At 35.0% G+C, this 19,067-nt stretch overlaps 1 protein-coding gene across 3 annotated transcripts in view; it reads left to right on the top strand.

The window, feature by feature from the left end:
* The window catches only part of ced-6 (PTB domain-containing adapter protein ced-6), a 69,855-nt gene that overhangs the window by 14,767 nt on the left and 36,021 nt on the right, over positions 1 to 19,067 (top strand). The gene's annotated exons all lie outside the window — the stretch shown is intronic.

The raw sequence follows: 19,067 nt of genomic DNA on the forward strand, positions 1-19,067 counted from the left end.
TAAATATAATATATGCTTTTTGAGGTCGCTTTTTTGTTTAAATCTCGATATAAAAGTTTAATGAGTTCAATATGTTAATGTTGTTGAATATTAGCAGCTGGTTTTGTATTGAACACAAGTTGTTTGGTATTTATGAATTTTGGAATAATAAACTTGTTGCTACTGTGATAGCCTAGTGGTTAGGACGTCCGCCTTCTAATCGGAGGTCGGGGGTTCGATCCGGGCACGCACCTCTAACTTTTCGGAGTTATGTGCGTTTTAATTAATTAAATATCACTTGCTTTAACGGTAAAGGAAAACATCGTGAGGAAACCTGCATGCCTGAGAGTTCTCCTTAATGGTCTCAAAGGTCTGTGAAGTCTACCAATCCGCACATGGTCATCGTGGTAGACTATGGCCAAAACCCTTCTCACTCTGAGAGGAGACCCGTGCTCTGTAGTGACCCGGTGATGGGTTGATCATGATCATGATCAAAGTTGTTGCTTCATTTAGATCTAGCTTTTTTTACGATAAACGTAGTGCCAGTTTTTTAGGGCCATCGCGCCTATTTTATGCATATTATTTTTACAATAGGTATGATATTCAAAGATTCACAACATTCAGCATTACAATGAGATGTTGTTACATAAAATTGTCCAGTAGAAATGTTTCGCCTTGCATATTAGGCATACAAAATAATTAGTAAAACCTAGTAAAACAATAACTATAAGTAATTTGACGAACGTTGTATTTGTCTGTTATATGAAATAACTGAAACTGCAACGGCAACTAAAATATTGTGGTTGTACTAATAAATAATTAAGTAATACGCAAGTGAGTTACACACATAGGCATACCTAATAGCTGAGTAGGAAAGGAATCAATGATTGCGTAGACAAAGTTTTTTTAAATATCTAATTACGCATGTTAAGTAATCTTTCACTACGTTTTAAAACAAAATTGATTGTTCATTTTCTGACGAAATTTAAAAATTGTGTTAAAATAATCAAAGCCCTACCTACAAAAGTTTCCGAAGTAGTCGCGTATGTTTTGTTTCGTTTTGAAGCATTGCGTTATTCATCAAATTCAAAAACAGATAATATCTATATGTTTCCAAAGAATTAGTCTACTAGCTATTTAAAGGGGGACGCTGCCAGTATCTTCGGAACCTTGCCTAAAGGGACTCCTTCTAATAATATTTTTTAGTTATTATGATATATCAAATGTATATATAGAAATACTTTCAACTATAATAAGTAAAGGAATAAATATCATTTTAACAGGAAAAAATAAATTTCATGTAAGACAACTTCTGCCATATTTTTTTTAATTAATAAAAAGAAAAAAAAATTATTAGTAAAAAGAAAAAAAAAGAAAGCTTATGCTACTTAAGCTATAAAAAACTGCTTAACAGTTCCTTTTTAATAGGCTAGACACGATGTCCTGTTTTATTAAAGAAAATTTAAATATAAAAACTAAACTGCACGTAATAGATTAGAAACCAGATAGCAAATAAAACTGCATGATCGTTATGCCTTTGTGAAGAAGCACCAAGGTTGTAATTTGAATGAATTAATAAATATACGCGGTTAATTGCTAGCAAGATGAAACGTAAAGTACATAATTTGAATAATGATCATTATATGCGAGTTATTGAAGGAATCGTTCCTATATGATATATCTATACTGTACTTAGTTAAAACATAGCCGGTATATTGTGTTAGCGGATAGTATGTCTAGTCAGGTCAGGGTGTAAAAAATAAACTATTAATAAACTTAAATCTAAAAAAAACAACATTAAATTAAAACTAAAATAAAGTAAATTAAATCTAAAACCTCGTCGAGACCACCGCAGCGAGGCATTGTACCCAAGATGCTGGCAGCATTACCCCTTTGGATGGCCAAACTAATTCTTTGACCAAGGTAGCTGCCAGCTCTCGGGTCCCCGGTTGACTCGATAACTCTTTTCGCAATTTCTTCAAAAAGAGCTCGAGCGAGCCTCCGGGCCTCGGTATTGTTTTTGAAATCCAAATATTTACATATACCTACAATCTACATATACCTATCTACACTTATGTATCTCCTTACAAACTTAAGTAATAGGTACTTACATAAAATTATTCTAAAATATTAACCAAGTACCTACCTACTTAGTTATTTGTTATATGTAGTTACAAATAAGGTAAAAACGGCTAGTAACAAAGCAAAATAGTATTACTTATCTTGTGAATAAGTACTTGAAAAATGACTGTGTATAATTCATAAGTCTACAAAGTATTAAGATACAAAGAGCTTACGTGGTTTCGTGTGGTTTCATCATACAATAAATAATTATCTCATACCCAACAAAGTGTTTCATACTAGATGATGCCCGCGTTTTCGTCATCGTGGGTTTAGGTTTTTAGGGTTTCGTACCTCAAAAGGAACCCTTATAGGATCACTTTGTTGTCTGTCTGTCTGTCCGCCTGTCCGTCGTGTATGTCATTACCTGTCCGTCGTGTATGTCATTAAAATCTATAGGGTACTTCTTGTTGACCTAGATTCATGAAATTTAGTAGATAGGTAGGTCTTATAGCACGAGTAAAGCAATACATCCGAATGCGAAAACCGTGAATTTAGGGATTGATAGATTTGGTTACATCACAAAAAAAATTAAAATGTGATCATGAACAAATCATTAGTACCGAACTACCTACCTATTTTAAAATTTTAAAGTAAGATAACTATACCAAAACTACATTTATATTTAAAAGGAAAAGTTGACTGACTGACTGACTGATCTATCAACGCACAGCTCAAACAACTGGACGGATCGAATAGTTGGCGTGCATATAGGTATCCGCTACGAAAGGATTTTTGAAAATTCAATCCCTAAGGTGTTAAAATAGAGGTTTGAAATTTGTGTAGTCCACGCGGACGAAGTCACGAGCATAAGCTAGTCCTTTTATACTCTCCGAAGTTATCATAAATTATTTTTAAAGAAGTTAAATTATTACTGTTAAAACTACAAAACTAAAGTTAGCGTTTTTATTCTCCTCTCTAAAAGCTCAAATTATCAAAAATATTGGTGCAAAAAATTGGTATTTGTTTGAGAAGCGTCTTCTTTTTCTAAAGTTGGTTAAAATCTCATCATCATCATGATCAACCCATCATCACTCACTATAGAACAACGGGGTCCCCTCTCAGAGTGAGAAGGGTTTTGGCCATAGTCTACCACGCTGGCCATGTGCGGATTGGTAGACTTCACATACCTTTGAGAACATTTTGGAGAACTCTCAAGCATGCAGGTTTCCTCACGATGTTTTCCTTCACCGTTAAAGCAAGTGATATTTAATTATACTTAAAACGCACATAACTCCGAAAAGTTAGAGTTGCGTGCCCGGGATGGAACCCCCGACCTCCGATTAGAAGGCGGACGTCCTAACCACTAGGCTATCACAGCTGGTTAAAATCCGCAATGCAATAATACGTTTCGTAATAACATTGTTAAATCTTACTTCTTAAATTATCAAGTTTCAATTAAGACAACAAGTAGACCGCAAATAACTAAGATTCTTTGGGCTTAAAGGAAAAAATGTTTGTTGTTTGTTTCGTCTGTGTAAATATTTAGTTATACTCAGCAAATTGTCTAAGTAAATAGTTATGACGTGAGATACCTGCATATCTAACATACCGACCGTTCACTATGACTTGATCCCTGTCGTCATGTTGGCACCATTGTTTTGTTTGCTTTACTACTTAGAACTTAGGGTTTAATATTGTGTGATTTGCAGTGGTGCCAACATAACGTCAAGGGACAAGTTATAGTGTATACATGTACCTATCATGCAGGATGATTATATGCTTCCAGTGATAGAATCCAATTATAATAGAAATGGTATGAAATAATTGAAAAAGAAATAGTATAATTTTTTATTTAAATAAATTTTTACTAGTACTTTTAGCAGGGAGCCGCTGGATTCAGGCGGCGCAAGACCGTTGTGGAAGTCCCTACAAGAGACCTATTGTCCAGCAATAGACGTCTATCGGTTTATGATGATGATGATGATGATAATGAGTATGTACTTTTGAATCGGCACTGAATCTACCCCTGATTCGAAAGGCCTTTTCTTTTTTGCCAGTACTTACGAGTAGGCACCAAAGACATAGTTTTCCTTTAATATGGTTTTCCCCACACTTTCATATAAACAAATATATTATGTAGGTTTGTACCCAATAAAGGCTTGAATACATAAACCTACAGGATGGTTTAAAAATGTATGTCGTTACAAAGAAAGTCTTTTGATTTGATACTACTTCATAATATTATAAAATGCGAAAGTGTGTTTGTTTGTTGCTTTATTGGTTTGTCCTTCCATCACGTCGTAACGGAGCAACGAATCGATGTGATTTTTTGCACGGGTATAGCTTAAGACCTGGAGACTGACATAGGCTACTTTTTATCCCGGGAAATCAAACAGTTCCCACGGGATTTTTAAAAATCTAAATCCACGCGTACGAAGTCGCAGGCATCAGCTAGTAATTAATAATTATTGGAACTTGATAATGAAGACATAGGTCGACATGTAGCTTAATTTTTAAATTTTAATAATCTAGAACATGGGGTTATTCAAGGGGCGGACCAACAAATTCCTAATAGATCGGCAACGCATCGGCGGTTCCTCTGGTGCTGCAAATGTTCATGGGCGGCGGTAATCACTTAACATTAGGTGACCCGCCAGCTTTCTAGATTAAAAAGAAAAAAGAACAATACCTAATGATGCGTTTTTGGAGAAGATTAAAAAAAAAGAACAATAATGATGCGTTTTTGGAGAAGCTTACGAGTAGTGTAGCCTTAAATAAATTGCCAGTTGCCACCATTCCATTGTGGCTAATTATTATTAACGTCCCAGACATATTGCGCAACGCAACTAGATTGCGTGCGTGCAGCTCTGCTCTAAATTAAACAGTTTTCAAAATTAAAATATTGTATGAACGGAACTACAGACCTTGGTAGAATTTATTTTTTTACGTTTTCAAAATGCCAGATGAATCTGAATTTAATAAGCACTTGTTACTTAATTAGTATCAAGTTAGGTATTTTAATTTTTTTTTTAAGAATTGTGTCCATATAATTTTGAAATCGAAGTATTGCTAGTAAGAGGAGCATTTGAAAACAAAAAACATATATTGGACAACAAGCTGATGCCCGCGACTTCGTGCGCGTGGATTTAAGTTTTTAAAAATCCCGTGGGAACTCTTTGATTTTCTGTAGCCTATGTCCCTTTCCAGGTCTTAAATTATACCTGTGCAAAAAATCACTTCAATCCGTTGCTCCGTTGCGACGAGATTGAAGGACAAACCAACAAACCAACAAACAAACACACTTTCACATTTATAACAGGGGTAGCGATTTGGATTTTAGTTAGATTTTAGTTATTTTACACTTTAAAAGTCACCCTGTGTCATGTAGTATACTTATACAATTATACACGCTATTATACACGCATAGTGTTGCAAAATACTGTTATCAGGAGGCCTATTTCCACACAAAACAAACACAGCGATTTGCGTTTGAATTAAAACAATATGACTGGATTGCGTACACGAGCGTTGAACCCACAAATGCGCCATCTTGGATCAGCTGTACGGTGGTCGCCATATTTTCTTTAATTCAGTACTTAATAATAAAAAAAATTGAAAAGAACCAAAAAATTCATTCTCTTACTACGGAACGGTTGTCACTTTCAAAAATCTCTAAATCTCTAAAACTTTTTAGCTTTTTATTTGAGCTGTAGAAAAAAGTTTTACAAATTAACCCTAGTATTAAATTTTATTTTTAAGCTGGTAAAAGTAAGGTTTAGCGGGTAACTAAGCGGGTTTAGTATTTAAATTAAATGTACTTTCATTTTTAAATGTTATTTCTAATAGGAAAGTTTACCTACTTAACTATTACTATTTACATATTTTAGAAATACCGTATTAATTATTATATTTACCTTTAATTTTAAATAATATGACTGTTTTAATAAAGTTTTAATAAGTGTGTTATAAATAATAATGTAGATACCTAGTTGTGTTGTGTAACGACCGTTGAACTTACTTTCTTGAATCAGCTGTGTGTTGTTTATTTACATAATTTTACATGCATTTTAAATACCTACTAACCGATATTGGAATCCTTTGATGATGTATTTACTTTATATCCATCCATACTAATATTATAAATACAATGAAGCTGTATGTGTCTGTCTGTCTATAGGTCAGAGTTACATTTTCTTTTCCCATCCGTTTAATCGATTATGACGAAATTTGGTATCCCGGGGACGGCCTAAGGTTACTTTTTATCACGAAAAATCAAACAGGTTCCCACGGGATGAAGTCATCTATGACCTACTATAACGCGTAAAATTTAACTCCTTACGTGCCATTTTAACTTTGTGTGTCAAATTTCATGTCAAAAATACGATTTTAGTCATTATTTTAAAAGTAAACCGTGCTTTTGCCATGACAGTTGACCCATAGAGTTAAAATGGCGAGTGAGAAGTCATTTTGTACGAACTATAGGTACTTTATGTATTTATTATGGCGTACGCGTATTCCTCATTGTTGAGGGTCATGACCTTTTCCATTATTCATATTATAATAGTAGATATTTCTTGACAAAGCAGGCAATGGGTTTTCAAATACTTCTCGTACGCGGCAGAACATATTGTATATCGACCTTTAGAAAGAGGTTTTGTAGAGCTCTCTCTCTCTATCGCTCATACCGACAAAACGTCACATAGGTGTGAGTGACAGAGACAACGCTCTACAAAGCCGAAATCTCATTCTAAAGGTCGAAGTATAAAATTTCTTGCCGGCTACAGCTGTACCTACGATTCAACTAAGGTCTTACAACCTCAAATCTCTCGAATCAATATTTAAACAAAGCAAATGCAAATGTTGCAAATTACGCATTTTAAACAATAACCTTTGTTTACACTATATATTATTCACAGTTAGTCAGTTACCCATATAATTCAAAGCGTAGCAATTTCCGTATACCTAATCAGAGTAACTCCGTTGATAAGATTAACAAAGACATATAGCTAGTACCTACATACATTACAAAGGTTTTTGCGCACAGCGTAGGACGTATTTCGCATACTAATATAGTAACTGTACTCGCAAACTATGTAGGTATCTAATACGAGACATTTTATCTATATCATGATCATCACCATCGTTAAAAGTTAACCTATCTAGTGTATTTGTAACTTTATTGCATGCGGGACCCGCATAAGTTTTTTTTAGTTCGAACAACGACTTCTGTAGACTGATAACGGACCGTCAAATTTTGAAGTATGCTCGTAGGTGTTTATCTCGACCTGTCGCGTACTATACTAATTTTTGTTTAACCCGTCCTTAATAGTAAACCAAATTCAGCCCGTCTCGCGTTGCAAGGAAGTTTATGTTAGGTAATCGTGGTCAAAGAAATTTAAAATACTATTTTACTTTGTAAATTATGGAGCAGAAACTAGAAAAGATACCTTAACTTATCTTTCTCGTAGCTTTAGATTCAAGTTTACGTAATTTATTACGACAGTCAATTTATTTTGTTAAATTCAACAATTGAAAAACACAAAATGTACAGTGGCAAAATTTACATTAAATAAATGACTGACTAACTTTAGAGAAAAAGAATGATCGTAAACTTAAGTTTAGAGATAAAAGCAAAAAATTTTAACCTACCTAAATTTAAATTAAAAATTCACTAAACTAAAGTTTTAACTGAAATCTGGAAGAGACATCGTTTTTAAAAATAAACATGCTCTTGGCCGGATAATTAGAATACACACTCGTATATGGAGTTAGTCAGGTTTTACAACTGTATCAGGTTTAGACTAGTTTAGATTAGTCACAGAAATCAGAATGAATATAGAAGTGCTAAAGAAGCTTCAAATTGTCATCGCACTAATGGGCAGTGACTCATAAATACGCGTTATTGTATAGGTGACACGTGTTCCCCGTTGTAGCGGGCACTGACGAGTCAGCATTTTGAAGTTATGTCGTGCGAGGCATAGTGCGACTCGTCAGTTGCCCTAAGACCACCGTACCTGATTGTAGCTTCCAAATTGTAATTTGAATGGTGCAGAATTATATATTTATCAGTGTTCACTTCCTATGATTTCTTCTTACCCTAATAGAGAACAGGGCGCTATAATCGCTGCTAGTACAGATGGCAACTTGACGTCTACAGCGACAACCCCACCTGTATTAAAAACAATACCAGCTATTTGCGGAAAAGCTGTTTCAGTTATTTCTACACTCTCAGCATTGAGATGAAAATTGAGAGGCTGAATTTAACGTATTTTTGCTGCAACAATCCATTTCAGACAATAATGTTGGAGTGTTCGCCAAACGGAGGTGATTGCGATTGTCACACTGTAGTTGTCAAATTACGACTGTAGACTCACTCCCTGACACCTACCATTTCTATTATCTCATTTAGATTTCAGTGGTTGTACTGTAAGTTAGATATCAAGTAGAAATTGAATTTTCTAGCTAACTTATGTAATTAGTAAGTAGGTATAGTATAAAGTTAGTTATATACACTGGGTTTGATACATCATATTATATAACACTAGATGATGCCGGCGACTTCGTCCGCGTGGATATATGTTTAAAAAAAACCGCAGAAACCATGGAGTTTATCTTCATCTCTTTATTTATGGTATAATCTATCTCCATTCCGAATTTCAGCCAAGTCCGTACAGTAGTTTTAGCGTGAAAGGGTAACAAACAAACGCACATACAAACTTTCGCCTTTATAATATTAGTGTGATGTGATAGTGTGACCAGTGTGATGATAAAAATGACTATAAGGTATGTAGTACCAAATAGTCAGTGTAATAGATTCTTTCGTTGTTTCTGGTACTTGACAAACACTTGACAAATGTTCAATCGATCCTCCGAGTTTAAAAAAATCTTTAACGAGTTCTATTCCGCAATCGGCTGTTTTCTAACTTGTATATCTGAGAAAATACGCGGCATAATATCACGTAAGTACTTACTTTAGAAATAAAAATAAACTAAGTCTTGACTAAAATCTGGAAGCGTCATAGAAGCTAAAAATAAATATTATGCTCTTATACAAGTTTCGAAGCTGTGATAGCCTAGTGGTTAGGACGTCCGCCTTCTAATCGGAGGTCGGGATGGTCGGGGGTTCGATCCCGGGCACGCACCTCTAACTTTTGGAGTTATGTGCGTTTTAAGTAATTAAATATCACTTGCTTCAACGGTGAAGGAACACACCGTGAGGAAATCTGTATGCCTGAGAGTTCTCCATAATGTTCTCAAAGGTGTGTGAAGTCTGCCAATCCGCACATGGCCAGCGTGGTAGACTACGGCCAAACCCTTCTCACTCTGAGAGGAGACCCGTGCTCTGCAGTGAGCCGGCGATGGGTTGATCATGATGATGATACAAGTTTGTCAAGTAAAGTTGTAGTAGTAAGATAGATATCAGACATACGATATCAAGTAGAAATTGCACTTTCTAGCTAACTTGAGTGTATAAAGTGGGTCAACTAGGCATAAGCCTAGTAGTTAGTTCCGCTAGATTTGATAGGGTAGAACTACAGTGTATAAGCCTATAAAGTGTAATTTAATTTAATAAAAATTCCACACTCATATACATACAGTAATATAGGTAACTAGATGATGCCCGCGATTTTGTGGATTTAGGTTTTATAAAATCCCATGGAAACTCTTTAATTTTCCGGAATTAAAAGTAGCCTATGTCCTTCCCCGGGATGTAAACTAACTTTATACATAATTTCATCAAAATCGGTTAAACTGTTGGGCCGTGAAAAGCTAGCAGACAGACACTTTCGCATTTATAATATTAGTATGGATTATTTACTACTGATGATGCACACACACACTTCATTCACGCGGATTTAGGGTTTAAAAAGTTAGGGTTAGGGTTTCCGGGATGTTTCGGGACTGTCACATAAGTTGCTCACTTGCGATATAATTCAATGATAAGCGAACAAACAAACAAATTTCCGCAATTTATAATATTTATGGAATTTAACAAAAATTTTATCAAATCAAAACTTCAAAATAAGTAATTAAAAAAAATATTGCGATCCAAAAGTATTTATAATAATAAGAAGAATATGTACTCCAAATTAAAATATCAATTCATCGATTTCACTTAATTTAAATGAATTATAAAATGAGTAAACTTTTTTCTAAACTTTAAATTTATTTAGAGCCCCTAAATTCTTACAAAACAGCTATGTAAACTTAATTTAGAAAATATCTGCTTAGGTAACTTTAAAAATATGCAAGTTTTATAATATTAGGTAGGTAGTAAAAATTAACGAAATTTTTTATCAAATCAAAATCCACCCGAAACTAAACTTCAAAACAAGAAAATTTAGAAAAAAATAGACATGTGTCCGCTATAGCTTAACTTAACTGAAAACCGCTGCCGTGCCTATAGCGTACCGTAGCGTTATTGTCGTAGCTAGCAACGGTTTTCAGTTATCATCTATGACGAACCACCTGACAACGCAACACTGCCAACTGGCAACTGACAATGCATTGTTTGGTTTTTTGGTAACTAGAAACGCAATAATTATGCCTTCTCTTTCTTTCTTTCACTGAAAGCTGAGAGGAGCGGTTATTGGCTACCGGCTTAGTAACTAAGAACTTGGTAAACCAAAGCCGACCTTATCTCTATTAATCTAAGGCTTAACTGTACAAGTACTTGTCCATTACACTTTGATCTATCATTCTAAATACAGTTAGCCTTAGAGTAATAGAGATAAGGTCCTCTTTGGTTTATCAATCTTCATGAAATGTTTTTGGTTAACTGGACTGTGGCAAACTATTCGTGCAGGCGTCCACTATAGTTTGACCTATGTCAATGATCAAATTAAACTTTACTGCTATGAACTTAAGGTTGTGATTACTTCACGATAATTATGAAAGTAAAATTGGTTTTATTTTAGTGAATATGTGCGCGCTAGCTATACAGACGGTATTGATACGGCAGCTAGCTTAGTTACTACTACGGAAACCGCTGCGCGTTGCGCATATTAAATTAGTTGAAACACAACTCTGATACCGATATTCGGCAACGGTTAACAATATCGGTATTAAAACTAAGTAACTGTTGATTAACCGTTGCCGTAAATAGCCAATAACGCCCATCTTTAGAAAAAAATTGCAATCAAAAAGATTTATAAAAATAACACGAATAATAATAGACCAAATTAAAATATCTAATAAATCGATTTAAATAAGTCATAAAATACGTCCTTAATTTTTTTAAACTCTAAACTCTTTGAAAAATAGCTAGGTAAACTTAATTAAGAAAATACGTAAGCTACCTCTAAAAAACCGGCCAAGTGAAAGTCAGGCTCGCGCAATGAGGGTTCCGTACTACAGTCGTATTTTTTCGCCATTTTGCACGATAATTCAAAAACTATGATGCATAAAAATAAATAAAAATCTGTTTTAGAATGTACAGGTGAAGACCTTTCATATGATACCCCACTTGATATAGTCACTCACTTCGAAAGTTGAAAATTCTAATTATTAGTTCATGACCACAATTTAATTTTTTTTGTGTGATCTAACCCTAAATTCACGGTTTTCAGATTTTTCCCCAAATGTCAGCTATAAGATCTACCTACCTGCCAAATTTCATGATTATAGGTCAACGAGAAGTAGCCTGTAGGTTTCTTGACAGACAGACGGACAGACAGACAGACAGACAGACAGACAACACAGTGATCCTATAAGGGTTCCGTTTTTCCTTTTGAGGTACGGAACCCTAAAAATATGCAAACTTATAATACCTAAAGAAATATTTTGAATACTAAATAACAATAATTCTTAGTTGCATCATAAATTATTGTAATGAATCTTAATGGAATCAACGACAGTGCACATGAATCCTGTAAAAATGTGTTTTTACATCTCACTTTTTACAAAATTCAGTCAGACGTTAATCTACGTACCTATACAAAAACTTATCAAGGGTAATGGTGTCAAAATCAAAAATTTAACCGCAATCTCCAACTAACGAGTTAGGATTTCCCTGAAAAGAGAAAAACTCTAAAATTAGTTTTCATTTCTGTCAAAAGAAACACTAAAATTTGTGCTAATGATTATAACCTATCATTAAACGTACTAACTATAATAAAACATTAATGAATATTTCTGAAAATAATATGGTTATTTTTAAACTGATCCTAAACAACAAAAACCGGTCAAGTGCGAGTTGGACTCGCGTACGAAGGGTTCAGTAGCAATAGTGACCCGCGCCACCGCCAGTCTGTTGAGGGACGAACACAGGTTTTAGTAAGTGCAAGTCCTACATAACCCCTCCTTTCCCCTGACGGAGGGGTATGCGTCCGGCATTTCCTGTGTATAAAAAAAGGGTTATATATACACTGCAAGTCAATGATGCGTGAGCTATATGAGATTTAGTAAATTATTCTTTGCGGAACATTTTTTTTGTGATTTAACCACAAATTCACGGTTTTCGGATTTTTTCCTTTACTTTGTGCTATAAGACCTACCTACTTGCCAAACATGATTCTAGGTCAACGGGAAGTACCCTATAGGTTTTGATTCCCTTGTCTTGACACGTCAAACGACAGACAGACAAAGAAGTGTTCCTATATGGGTTCCACGGGGTTCCTTTTTCCTTTTGAGGTACGGGACCCTAATAAAACATAATGGATGTTTTTAGAAATAATATAGTTATTTTTAAAGTGATCCTAGCAACAAAAACTATCTGAAGTAAGTACGTGCTAGGTTTTTCTACAATACTTCCTCGAAGCTCGATTACGTCTTTTGTTACGTCACTTTAAAATTGCTAACTTAGTTGCAGTGTAGCGTAGGTAGGTCTAGTTTCCAATAGTGGCTACTGGCTATCTGAATATATAAATGAAAAAGGTGACTGACTGACTGACTGATCTATCAACGCACAGCTGAAATTAGTAAAACTACTGGACGGATCGGGCTGAAATTTGGCATGCAGATAGCTATTATGACATAGGCGTCCGCTAAGAAAGGATTTTAGAAAATTCAACACCTAAGGGGGTGAAATAGGGGTTTGAAATTTGTGTACTCCACGCGGATGAAGTCGTGAGCATTAGCTAGTCTATTAATAAATCTGTTCAGTTCTGCTTCCTTAACTGGATAGCGGGCCTAATAAATACTTTTAGATAATAAAATTAGAAGCGAACTAACTAACCAGATTTAATCAACGCACAGCTCTAACTACTGGACGGATCGCGCTGAAATTTGGCATGCAGATAGCTATTATGACGTAGGCATCCGCTAAGAAAGGATTTTTGAAAACTCAACCCCTAAGGGGGTAAAATAGGGGTTTGAAATTTTTGTAGTCCACGCGGACGAAGTCGCGAGCATAAGCTAGTTTAAGATATAAGCTAAAATCCTATTATATTAACAAATTGTAACTATCCCCATTTTTTGTATTAAATGTAAGTGCTTCTATAAACAATGCAAATTGTTTATAGAAGCACTATTATTATGTACTAGCTTATGCTTGCGACTTCGTCCGCGTGGACTACAAAAATTTCAAACCCCTATTTCACCCCCTTAGTGGTTGAATTTTCAAAAATGGTTTCTTAGCGGATGCCGACGTCATAATAGCTATTTGCATGCCGAATTTCAGCGTGATCCGTCCAGTAGTTTGAGCTGTGCGTTGATAGATCAGTCAGTCAGTCAGTCACCTTTCCCTTTTATATATATAGATTAATAAGTAGGCGGAATGACACACTTTTTAAACCTGTGTCTAAATTAGATTTGTAAACCTTCTTTATGTTGATATGTACTTTAAAAAAAAATTAGCTCTTAGTTATAAGATGTGATGTGTGGCACAGTTTGGTAAATAAACGTCTTTTCTTTCTTTCTTCTTTCTTTCTAATTACCTAATGGGCCAGTGAGGGATTTAGATGATGATATAGGTAGGCAGTGCCGTTTGCCCATATGGAGTTACATGCCACAGTTCATTCTCAGATCCTCAGCCACTGAACAACATTAAACTCAATCCGTGTCTAGGCCATTGCATTATTCGCATGTCAAGAGACGCTAACAGCAAAAATAAACACTGCCTTTATAATTGTTATGTGCCACTTAACTAGGTACATAACGTCATAACCACACACTAATATTACTTCAAAACTAATCTTTACTACACTGTGTTAAAGTTGATTTCAAAATGAATAGAGTATTTAAGGTGTTTATACATTGATACATTGGTATTTACTGTTATGTAATGAATATGACAATGAAAATTCGATTCGAAGGTAAATTTTAGTGTCATGCATTTGACATTGATGTCGATTTCCCGATCCTATTGTAAACTGTAGTTAGTTAAACTGCAAGGCTCACAATGCCGTCCTCTTCACAAAGTTCTAGATAGACAAGGACGGAGTAAGCCAAATCCTGTATACTTTGTATACTTGGAAACACTACACTGAACTTCAATTTAATTTTAGATACAGTACGCGACAAAAAGTAATGTACATCGGCCAGAATGACATTTCGGCTTTGTAAGGTGTTGTCTCTGTCACTCATACCTACAGTGCGACAAGGCTATCTTGGCGCGTGGAAAATCGGAACTAACGTTGCCGTCAAGTATCCCCTTTGTTCTTGTTTGAATATTCTAAGCCTTTGTTCTCCAACAGCGCCCCTCTGTCAATGTCATTCAAGTGCCAAGAGAGCCTTGTCGCACTGTACCTATATGACGTTTTGTCGGTCTCAACGACAGAGACAACGCTCTACAAATCTGCTAAGTATCTCCTTCTAAAGGTCGATATATCATTACTTTTTGCCGCGTACTGTACATGATTTTTAGGTAAGTTTCTAGTAAGTTTTTAAATTAAAATATTTCAAGTTTCTTATAATAGTATGATGTAGGTACAATCATTATTTAAATCACACTAAGTAGGTAGGGTAGGTATATTAAGATCTGCCATACCGGATTTTATAAAGAGTAAAGACTCAATTTTCCTGACGTGTTTATGTAGATAAGTAGGTATGTAATTTCCACCATAATAGACTTTTTATGACGTCCTTATGTGTATGAGACTCATACAGCTCAATTAATTACATCAGGGGGCACGGCAGCGTTCCCGCCAAGACGAGCCAAAAAGACTGGCTACCTTTTCTCGAAGCGTTTCGTCGTATTTCCAAACAGTCATAGCTTCGGTCTGGATGACGCTGGAAAGCTGAAAGTTTCACGATAAGGTGTCCTCAGCTAACTTATTAAACATACCAAGTATCAATTATCTAGCTTTTATGGTTTCAGATTTATTGATACCTGAAATACGTCGATTTCGTGTCACACTGATGATCATCATAATTCAAAATCTCTAATCAAAAATTCTAGGGTACTTCCAAAAGTTCTACAGAAACCACTGGGTCTTGCAACTTAAGATTTGGGCGGCATGTAGGATCTAGATTCTAGACTAGACTGTCATTAAGGATTCTAGAATTTCCGCCATAGGCCGGTCAGCTTGTTAGAAATAAAATTTTGTTATTATTAGGTAAGTACAAACCGCCGCTGGGCCGTTTACCTCGAATCTAACACGGCGCGGCGACAGTTCCCAGGTCGTAACAATGGATTTCTTTCACTTTTAACCTCAAACAGTAAGCCGTTTTCGCGCGCGATCCGCCATCTTGTAATTGTTACGGATCTTTGCATTACTAAGCGTTCAGAAATTGGATTTTTTGTTTTTACCTATTTTATAGGAAACGATATTATGTTCGGGATTCGTTTTATTAACTTCTTTTTAATGATAAATAATCATAAGTAACTAATTAGGTACTATAGTTTATCCAAGTTACAAGGTAAAGCGTCGGGAAATTTACCAAAGGTCAATACTTACAACAAATTTTCAAATAATTTTTTTTATTTCCTGTCGGAAAACTTGAGTTTTTAGTTTTTAGTTTTTACCTACTTTATAGGCAACTAGGTATACGTTCGGGATTTGTTTTATTAATTTCTTTTTAATGATAAATAATCATAAGTAAATAATTACATTACTATAGTTTATCCAAGTAACAAGGTAAAGCGTAGGGAAATGCTCAAATTCAATTTTTATTTCCTGTAGGAAAACTTGAGGTGCTTATGCTACGTCTGTAACACTACCACCGCCAACAGGTTTGGGGCTCAAAAAGGACTAGAACCCAGAGCCTTAAAATCAGTTTTAAAAAACCACCGGTTTGGAAAATAGATTCTACTGAAAAGAGCCGGCAAGAAACTCAACAATTATTATTTTCAAAATGCAAAATATCACAAATTATTACCGATATTTATTAATGGAACAACTCATTATCTTGTGGGAATGCGAAACCGGATGGATGCTTCCATTCAACTTTGTCATCAAAGAATCCATCAATTGTAATTTGTATCTAAATCTAAATATATAAAAGAGAAATACCACTCACTCACTGACTGACTGACTAATCACGAAATCTCAGAAACTATAAAGCCTACAAACTTGAAATTTTGAAGGTAGGTTCTTTCTAGGACGTAGGTGTCAGCTAAGAAACGGTTTTGAAAAATTCCCTCCCTAAGGGTGCGAAAGGGGGGGTCGAAGGTTGTATGAAAGTCCTATGTTTTTGGAGTTACAGACGTGAAAATCGACATTTAGTTTATTAGCTTTAAATAATAAAAATCTGTATAATTCATTTTGGGAAATTCCCCCCTTAAGGGTGGTAAAATAGGGGGGCAATGTTTTTATAGAACAGTTTTAACAATTGTTATTTTTACTTGAAATGTAGGCTATTTCTAGGGGGTAGGTATCAGATAAGAAAGGATTTAACTAAATTCCCCCCCTAAGGGAGTAAAATGGGGGTGGAAGAGTTATATGAAAATCCTACGTTTTTGAAGTTAGAGATATGAAAATTGGCATTTAGTAAGTAGGTAAGTGAGGCCTTTTGAAGGCCTTTGAGGAGCGGGAAAATTTCAAATCTCATGTGAAACCAGTACGTGGACGAAGTCGCGGGCATCTGCTAGTAATTATATAAAAGGAAAAGCTGACTGACTGATCTATCAACGTGCAGCTCATACTACAGGACGGATCGGGCTGTTTGGCATGCAGATTGCGATTATGACGTAGACAATAGACATCCACTACGAAAGGGTTTTTGAAAATTCAACGCTTAAGGGGGTAAAATAGGGATTTGAAATTTGTGTAGTCCACGCGGACGAAGTCGCGAGCATAATTAAGCTAGTTCTCATTAAATTAATAACTGCGACTAAAATTAGATAATCTGTAGATACTTAAGTTACTTAACAACGTTGTAATATTTTGTCAAAAATTATATGGTCTTTTTGACACAACAATGTTGCTAAGTAACTTATCTACTGATTACAGATAGATTGAATATTGAAAACGGACGTCAAGGGATAACCTGTCCACTAACTCTCACGTGCTAAGCGCTAAGCAGTATTGCGCAACGGTCGAGGCCGCGGTGCGATGGTCCAATATTTAGGTCAATTTGCACCAATCTCGCGTGGCTGGTACAAACGGGACGGTTCAAGTGATAAGGACGCGCGTCGGCACTATAAATACCCTCCTCAGTCAATGGGAGTGTGTGGACTCGCTCAATTGTTATGATTTAATTTAATTTTGTTTATTTGAAAGTAATCAACAGCGTAAATACATAATTATTATTTAAATTTAAAATCTAGTTATAACAGAAGGCCAAAAGAGATTACTTAAAATTATAATTAAAACTATTTTTAACAGAATAGATTTAGAATGTGTGTGTGTGTGTAAGTGGGAGTGTGTGATTGCATGCATATTTAGATGTTAGCTACTTTTTTTTTTACGATGATAGTTTCTTAATTCCTTTTTAAATTTATTGTTTGATAGGTAAAATAAGTCAAACTCAGCGAACTGATTGTTATAAGTACGTTTGGTACGTACTTATAACAATCAGCGTGGAATTATAGAATTTCGAGCATAATTTGAGTTAGATTTGGGAACATTTAGAAGGCGCGTGTGACGCGTTCTTAAAAGTTAGGCAAACTACTAAACGATGCCTAAGTTTAGACTTTAAAAGCATTGACTTATAATAGTAGGTATAGATGAGGGCTCACAAAAGAATTCTCATCGCTCAAGTGGCGGTTTGCACACATATACACATGTATCTTTCTTATTTAATATCAATAACTTCAGTTTATTATGAACCTCAACACTCAAACATAAAGTTTAATAACGATTGCAAAATATTTATATTTAAGACCTCTTGTCATCGACGATAAATTTAAAATATTCGAATTTTCAAATGACAACAAAAATATTTATACTAAAATAAAACTGGGCAGCTAAGCAATGTCTAAAAATTTGAGTAATTTGAAATAAGTCTTTTGGTGATATTTTTCGGGCCGCATTTGAAGTAGGTAGGTATTTATTTCATTTCTTGAGCATTTTATTTCAATGACTCTAAGTTTAAAATTATATTAGAGAAACTTAAGTTTAAAACTTTATAGGTACGTACCTACCTAATAAAGTTTTAAACTTTAGTTTCTCTAACAAAACTAGGAATTCTATAAGTGAGGGCTTTAAACCCTGCAACCTAAAATTTGCTTGAGTGGAATTTTCGAGACTGGTGAAGGATTGGAATTTCTAACAATCTTGAAAGGTAGGCTTTTTTTGCCCGAAGCTAAAATACCAATTTTCTAAATGTGTGTTTGTTTGTTGGTTTGTTCTTCAATCTCTGCATGCCAAATTTCAGCCCGATCCGTCCAGTAGTTTGAGCTGTGCGTTGATAGATTAGTCAGTCAGTCAGTCACCTTAGATGATTAGGTAATGAAACAAGTAAGAGATATTTTTGGTTTCGACACTACATAAATAGACTTCGCTTTCTGTTAAATTAAAATTAGTGAACTTTATCACTTTAATTATCTGGTTTAATTAATGATTTGTATGTGCGCATTAAAATAGATGCTGCGTTATCTAACCTAGTGAACTAGTAAACTTATTAGGTATTTATCTAAAACAGACATAATAAGGCCATAGGCTATCAGAGTAGCCGAATTATTGTTTATGTAGGTCCAGTTC

This window comes from Maniola hyperantus, chromosome 27 (assembly GCF_902806685.2).
Source record: "Maniola hyperantus chromosome 27, iAphHyp1.2, whole genome shotgun sequence".
NCBI classification, from domain to species: Eukaryota; Metazoa; Arthropoda; class Insecta; order Lepidoptera; family Nymphalidae; genus Maniola; species Maniola hyperantus.